Genomic DNA, 6,000 nt, shown 5'->3' with positions numbered 1-6,000 from the left:
ACAGTTTATTTGTTTATTTGTTTATTTGTTTATTATCTGGATCCCCATTAGTCTACACACATGGGTGAAAGACTATTCTTCCTGGGGTCCGAACTCATAACTTACAACATTACAGTACATTACAGTAATAACAAGAAAAAAGAAAAACATAAGAAACACTTTAGCCTAAGTACATTCTCAATATCTTCAAAATCTCACAAACAAAGGCTCCAGCCACAAATACAATACTAACTAAATAAATCAGTAACTCAACTGTATTTCATTATTCATAATCATAACAGCATTTTTCAACTTTTTCTTAAAAGTAAATTTGTTGCTGATCATCATCATCTTCAAAGGTATACAATTCCAGTATGCAGCAGCTCTATACATTACGGTTCTCTTAAGTGCATTTGTTCTTGGTAGAGGTAGAGACCCATGGCGTGTCTGGTGACATAGCCATGTCTAGTATTGGTGGGTTGTAGTTCTTCTGACCACAAAGACTTAGGTTTACCAATTTTATAAATATTAAACAAAAATGTTACAAGGCTGTATGCCAGCCTCTGATCCACTCTAAGCCAAGACAGAGCGGCATGCATTCCCCCAACACTGCTCCTCACAGAGCAGCGGAGGGCGAGACGTGCCGCTCTGTTCTGAGCGAGCTGAAGTTTCTCCAGATCCCGCTTTGAAGTGCTCAACCAAATTGTTGGGCAGTAGTCCAAGTGGGATTAGGGCTGGGCGATTAATCGATTAATTCGAATGGATGATCTAGGATGATTTTGAAAATTTTTAATCAAAAAAAAAAAAAAAAAAAATGGATTCACATTTTATTTTACAAAGTGATGTTTGGTGAAAGTTAGATTTGCACTTTATTAATCCCAATAGGGCAATTCATTCTTGTTTGATGATCAAGAGGCACGTTTTATTTGTTTTAAGTGAAGTTTGGGGAAAAAGCAATTATTGCACTATTAATCCCAATAGGGACATCCATCTTTGTTTGATCAAGAGTAACCTTTTATATATATATTAGAGGTGGGCATAGATCATTTTTTTAATCTAGATTAATCTATCTGCAATCCTGGATTTAATCTAGATTAATCTAGATTAAAATGGCTCAAAAGAAAGAAGAAAAAAAACCTGCCGAAGGCATTCAAAATATGCGTGTTCTACCCAAATAATGACCAGAAGTAAGTCCTTACTTTTTCTTTCCTCCTTATGTTTCTCAGGCCAGGTGGCCCATTACACCATGAGCCCATCTCCCGTTTCCAAAATGCATTACAGACTGTTTGAAAAAGCTGTTTTGCTATGATAATTGGTAATGAAATATCAAAATAATGTTCAATAAGATGTACTTGTGTTTAATAAGTTGTTTTATTCAGAAGTTAACACAAATAAATAATATTACCAGTACAGTACAGTATCTAGCACTCTCAGGAGCAAAACAGAAAGAATAATTTCAAACTTGAACTATGTGACATGGCTTGAATCAACTGCTCCAGTGGAGTTGCTCAGTGGCCAATGGTGTCAACTGTGGTTGTACTGGGCAGCTCCCAGGTGTGAATGGAACTGTGTGAATGTGAAGCAGGGTGTTCCTGAAAAAGAGCATCTGTGCTCAGAGAACCAGGGGAGGAAATTAGGCCACTTCACTGGCCAAATGCTAGTATTTTTTACGTTTGGCTGGTAAAAAAAATCAGATACCCGCCAGTTGGCTGGTAAGCCAAAAAGTTAGTTTCCTCCCCTGCTGGCGAGTATACAAAAAAATAAAACATTCTGCAATCACTGCACTGGCAAACGGTGCGCGTCTTCTGAGTGTTCGCTTTAGTTGACAGTGCCACGAGAGCACTGCACAAGACCACCCGCGGACATATGTTTAATAAGCGTTTGCGCAGTACTGGCCAACCCGCGGACATATAATAATAAAAGTCCCACGGTACTAGGCTAGCCATCAGGAGCACTCGCAAACAGATAACGTTAAACACAGCAGAAGATGGAAAACAGACAGACTGACCAACGGGGAACTGCATCCAACCCTAGTACAACCCTCGAGTATAAGTTACTAAGGACACATTTAAATCACAGAGGTGTAATGTTAGTCTACTGGAACTGTATACAGTGGTTAGCTTCTAATTAGCGTTTAGCTATAGCTGCTTGCTAGCTAACGTTAGCCCCGTGTGCTCAAAGCAGCCAGCTAGGTGTATCTGTTATGACTATAATGTTTCCAAAAAAGCACCGGACTACGACGTAAGGTTAGACATTTTATTTCATGCTCAAAAGCCCCTGGCTTGCACATCGCAGTCACGAAAGGGGCTAGCTCAACCAGTGCACTGTGCACAACAGCACACCAACCCAACTGACGTTACCACAACACTTGACGGTACTTCACAGCACTGTCGTAAGACCACCGTGCTGTCTTAAAGGCACAGTGTGCCTACCCAGATGCATACACAACATTGACGCGGCTTGACATACAAAGAAGTAATTATCACAATTAGCGATTTTTTTTGTCTGGTAAAAAATCTGTTTGGCTGGTAAAAAAAATCAGATACTCGCCAGTTGGCTGGTAAGCCAAAAAGTTAGTTTCCTCCCCTGCAGAGAACCTACCCTGGGTAAATAAAGGTAAATAAATAAAAAATGTAAAAAAAAAGAAAAGATTAATGCGTTAATTATATTATCGCGCGATACTAGTATAGTGTTAACGCAGCACGTTAACGCCGTTAACGGCCCAGCTCTAATATATATACATATATTATTATTATTTTTTTTTTATTTTTTTTAAGTGAAGATTGGTGAAAGTTAGGTTTGCACTTCAATCCCAATAGGGAAATTCATCTTGGTTTGATAATTTTTTTGTGTCAAATAAAAACAAAGATTATTTGAATGATTTCCTAGGCGTTTCTAGTTTTCAAGAGAAAAAAATCGATTAAAATCGGAAATCGGATTTAAAAAAAATGCTGAGATTTAATTTTTAGACCATATTGCCCAGCACTAAGTGGGATAGGACTAAAGCTTGTAATATTAGTTTAACTGTCTTCTCACTCAATAGATGAGCACACCTTCTGATCATTGAAATACTCCTACTAATTTTAGCCACTATGTTATTAATGTGCCTTGACCAAGCAAGCTTTTCATCACACACACACACACACACACACACACACACACACACACACACACACACTATAACTAAGTAAAAAAAGAAAAGAAAAAAAAAAAGAAAATGGAAATATATTTTGTAACTTACAAAACAAACAAAAATGTAATTAAACTACACAGAAAATGTCTTTAGTTTGAGTCTTTGTCACTTTGGTCAAATGTGTCAAGACAGCGATGATGATGATGAAGTGTCTGTGATACATGATCGATTCTGACACATTTATACGTTATAATAAACGTTATAATAAACTAAAACTAATACTGAAACTAATAAAAACTAAACTAAGTAACCAAACAATTCTAAACAATAACAACTAAACTGAAACTAGCAAAGCCACTCTGGAAACTGAATAGAAAACAAAACTTAAAAACTATAATAACCCTGACATACATTACACACACACACGCCCCAACATGCCCTAGTGAAGCATGGGTATAACACGCATGTACATCCCATCAGACACACCCCTCTCTCTCCTCCCCCACACCCCCAATCTGTCATCCACTCCAGTGCTCCTCCTCCCCTCCCCCCCTCTCCCTCCCTCCTCCTCCCCTTTTTCCACCCCCCCCTCTCCCTCCCTCCCCACTATCTCTCCGTTCCTCCCTCCTCCTCCTCTTGCAGAAGACCCAGATCGGTCCTCCCTCCTCCCCCTCTTGCAGAAGACCCAGATCGGTCCTCCCTCCTCCCCCTCTTGCAGAAGACCCAGATCGGTCCTCCCTCCTCCTCCTCCTCCTCTTGCAGAAGACCCAGATCGGTCCTCCCTCCTCCCCCTCTTGCAGAAGACCCAGATCGGTCCTCCCTCCTCCCCCTCTTGCAGAAGACCCAGATCGGTCCTCCCTCCTCCCCCTCTTGCAGAAGACCCAGATCGGTCCTCCCTCCCCGCGCTGCCATGCCTGGCTCCAGCAGCGGTGTTCTATAGCCTCGCTGAGAACAGCAGCCCTGTGTAGCCTCCATTAAACTAGCCTTTCACATGCACAACCGGTCACACACGCGCGCGCACACACGCACACACACACACACACACACAGTATACAGACTCACTCATGCAGCAGTCTCCCTGGTCCTCTCTCTGTCTCTGGAGCTCAGGACAACCTACTTCTAACGCCCAGCCAACAACCGCTCTCCTGTAACCTCTGAGGTGCACTGAGAAAAAGTCTCTTCTCACTGGAGTCCTGGTTGGCAGAGTAATGGAACCTCCCCCTCCCTCCCCCCTCCTCTCCTCTCCTCTCCTCTCCCCTCCTCTCCCCTCCCCTCCTCTCCTCTTCTCTTCTCTTCCCTCCTCTCCCCCTCCCTCCTCTTCTCTCCCCTTCCCTCCTCTCCCCTCCTCTCCGGATTTGTTTTAGTAGTAGTCATGTATAGTTTGACTGCAGAGAGTGGAGAGGGAGGAGAGAGGCAGAGAGAGAAAAGAGAGAGAGACAGAGAGAGGGAGAAGAGAGAGAGACAGAGAGAGACAGAGAGATACTGAGATAGAGAGAGACAGACAGAGAGAGAGATAGAGAGAGAGACAGAGACAGAGACAGATACTGAGATAGAGAGAGGGAGAGACTGAGATAGAGAGAGACTGAGATAGAGAGAGGGAGAGACACAGAGAGAGAGAGGGGGAGAAAAGAGAAAGCTGCAGCGCTCTGTCCTGTTTCCTCAATGTCTGGCATCTGCCAGCTTCCTCAGGAAGTAGCTGGAACATCCCAACACACACACACACACACACACACACACACACACACACACACACACACACACACACACACACACACACACACACACACACACACACACACACACACACACACACACACACACACACACACACACACACACACACACACACACACACACACACACACACACACACACACACACGTCAATCTCCAAGTTTGCAGACTTGCAGCATTGATTGTCTCTGGTCATCTAGACTAGTGGTTCCCAAAGTGGGGGTCGCGGGGATGATTTCCAGAATGTATTGATTTCATAGAATGTGTGAAATAGGCCTATAATTAAAAACAATTAAAATACATTAAACTGGTAAAAGAAATGCTTTTGAAATGTAAAATAATAGACCTAAAATGCTGATAATAAATCATATTCAGCCTATGGATTTCCTACATAATGCATGTCATAGCTACGGCGCACGAGACACCTGTTGCTGCGGGATGAGGAGCGCTCAATGATAAAAAATACAAGCGTTCACGATGAGGAAACTCGAGCGCTGGAGTAGAAATGGGCTGGATATGTTTCCAAAGCTTGATGAACGGTTTAAAGAGTATTTCCCCCGAGGAAATCAAGCGACCGAACCTTAAAAGCACCCACCCAAAGTTGGACCAGCCTACCTCGTCCCAAGAGTCGAAGGTATCGAGAGGAATATATCCAGTATGGATTCACATGCAACGTTGTCAATGAGGTACAACATCCTCAATGTGTCATGTGTGCTGAAATTCTTGCACATGAAAGCCTAAAGCCTGTAAAAATGCTACGGCATTTGAAAACCAAGCAGCCCTCCCTCGCTGAGAAACCAGTTGATTTTGAAAGAAGAATATATGTTCGCTTCGCCCAGGACCCAGAAAAAAAGTGCTGCAAGATTCCAACAACCCCAATTCTACAAGCCTACGTGGTTGTGAGTAAATCAATGCATTGCGCAACACCGAATTGCATATGTATATATCCGGCTGGGATATTTTGAGTGAATGAAACTTTGATCCAAAGTTATTGTGGAAGGCCTACCGGGCATTTGGCTCTGATACGTTTCATATTCTCCGCTGTGGATGCATTAAGATTAACCGGAGCACACGGATTGTGTTTCATTCAAGCATCAATTGAAGTGTCTTTACGCGTGGATTGGAGATGTGAATTACGAGGAATCTGAATCTGTG

The 6,000-nt window shown here is 42.6% G+C and overlaps 1 protein-coding gene across 11 annotated transcripts in view; it reads right to left on the bottom strand.

Annotated features, from left to right (window-relative positions):
* LOC311225604 (plakophilin-4-like) overlaps window positions 1-6,000 on the bottom strand; it is a 411,012-nt gene that overhangs the window by 235,762 nt on the left and 169,250 nt on the right. Inside the window, exon 1 of one of the 11 annotated variants that reach the window (XM_084310983.1) lies at window positions 4,175-4,242. The exons of the other annotated variants lie outside the window; for them this stretch is intronic. The gene's annotated coding sequence lies outside the window, so the exon portion shown is untranslated. Of the gene's footprint in view, window positions 1-4,174; window positions 4,243-6,000 lie in introns of those variants that run through there. 11 annotated transcript variants of the gene reach the window in all.

Source organism: Notolepis coatsorum (genome assembly GCF_963971535.1).
Source record: "Notolepis coatsorum genome assembly, chromosome: 3".
Classification (NCBI taxonomy): domain Eukaryota; kingdom Metazoa; phylum Chordata; class Actinopteri; order Aulopiformes; family Paralepididae; genus Notolepis; species Notolepis coatsorum.
This window is presented reverse-complemented; position numbering and strand designations above follow the sequence as displayed.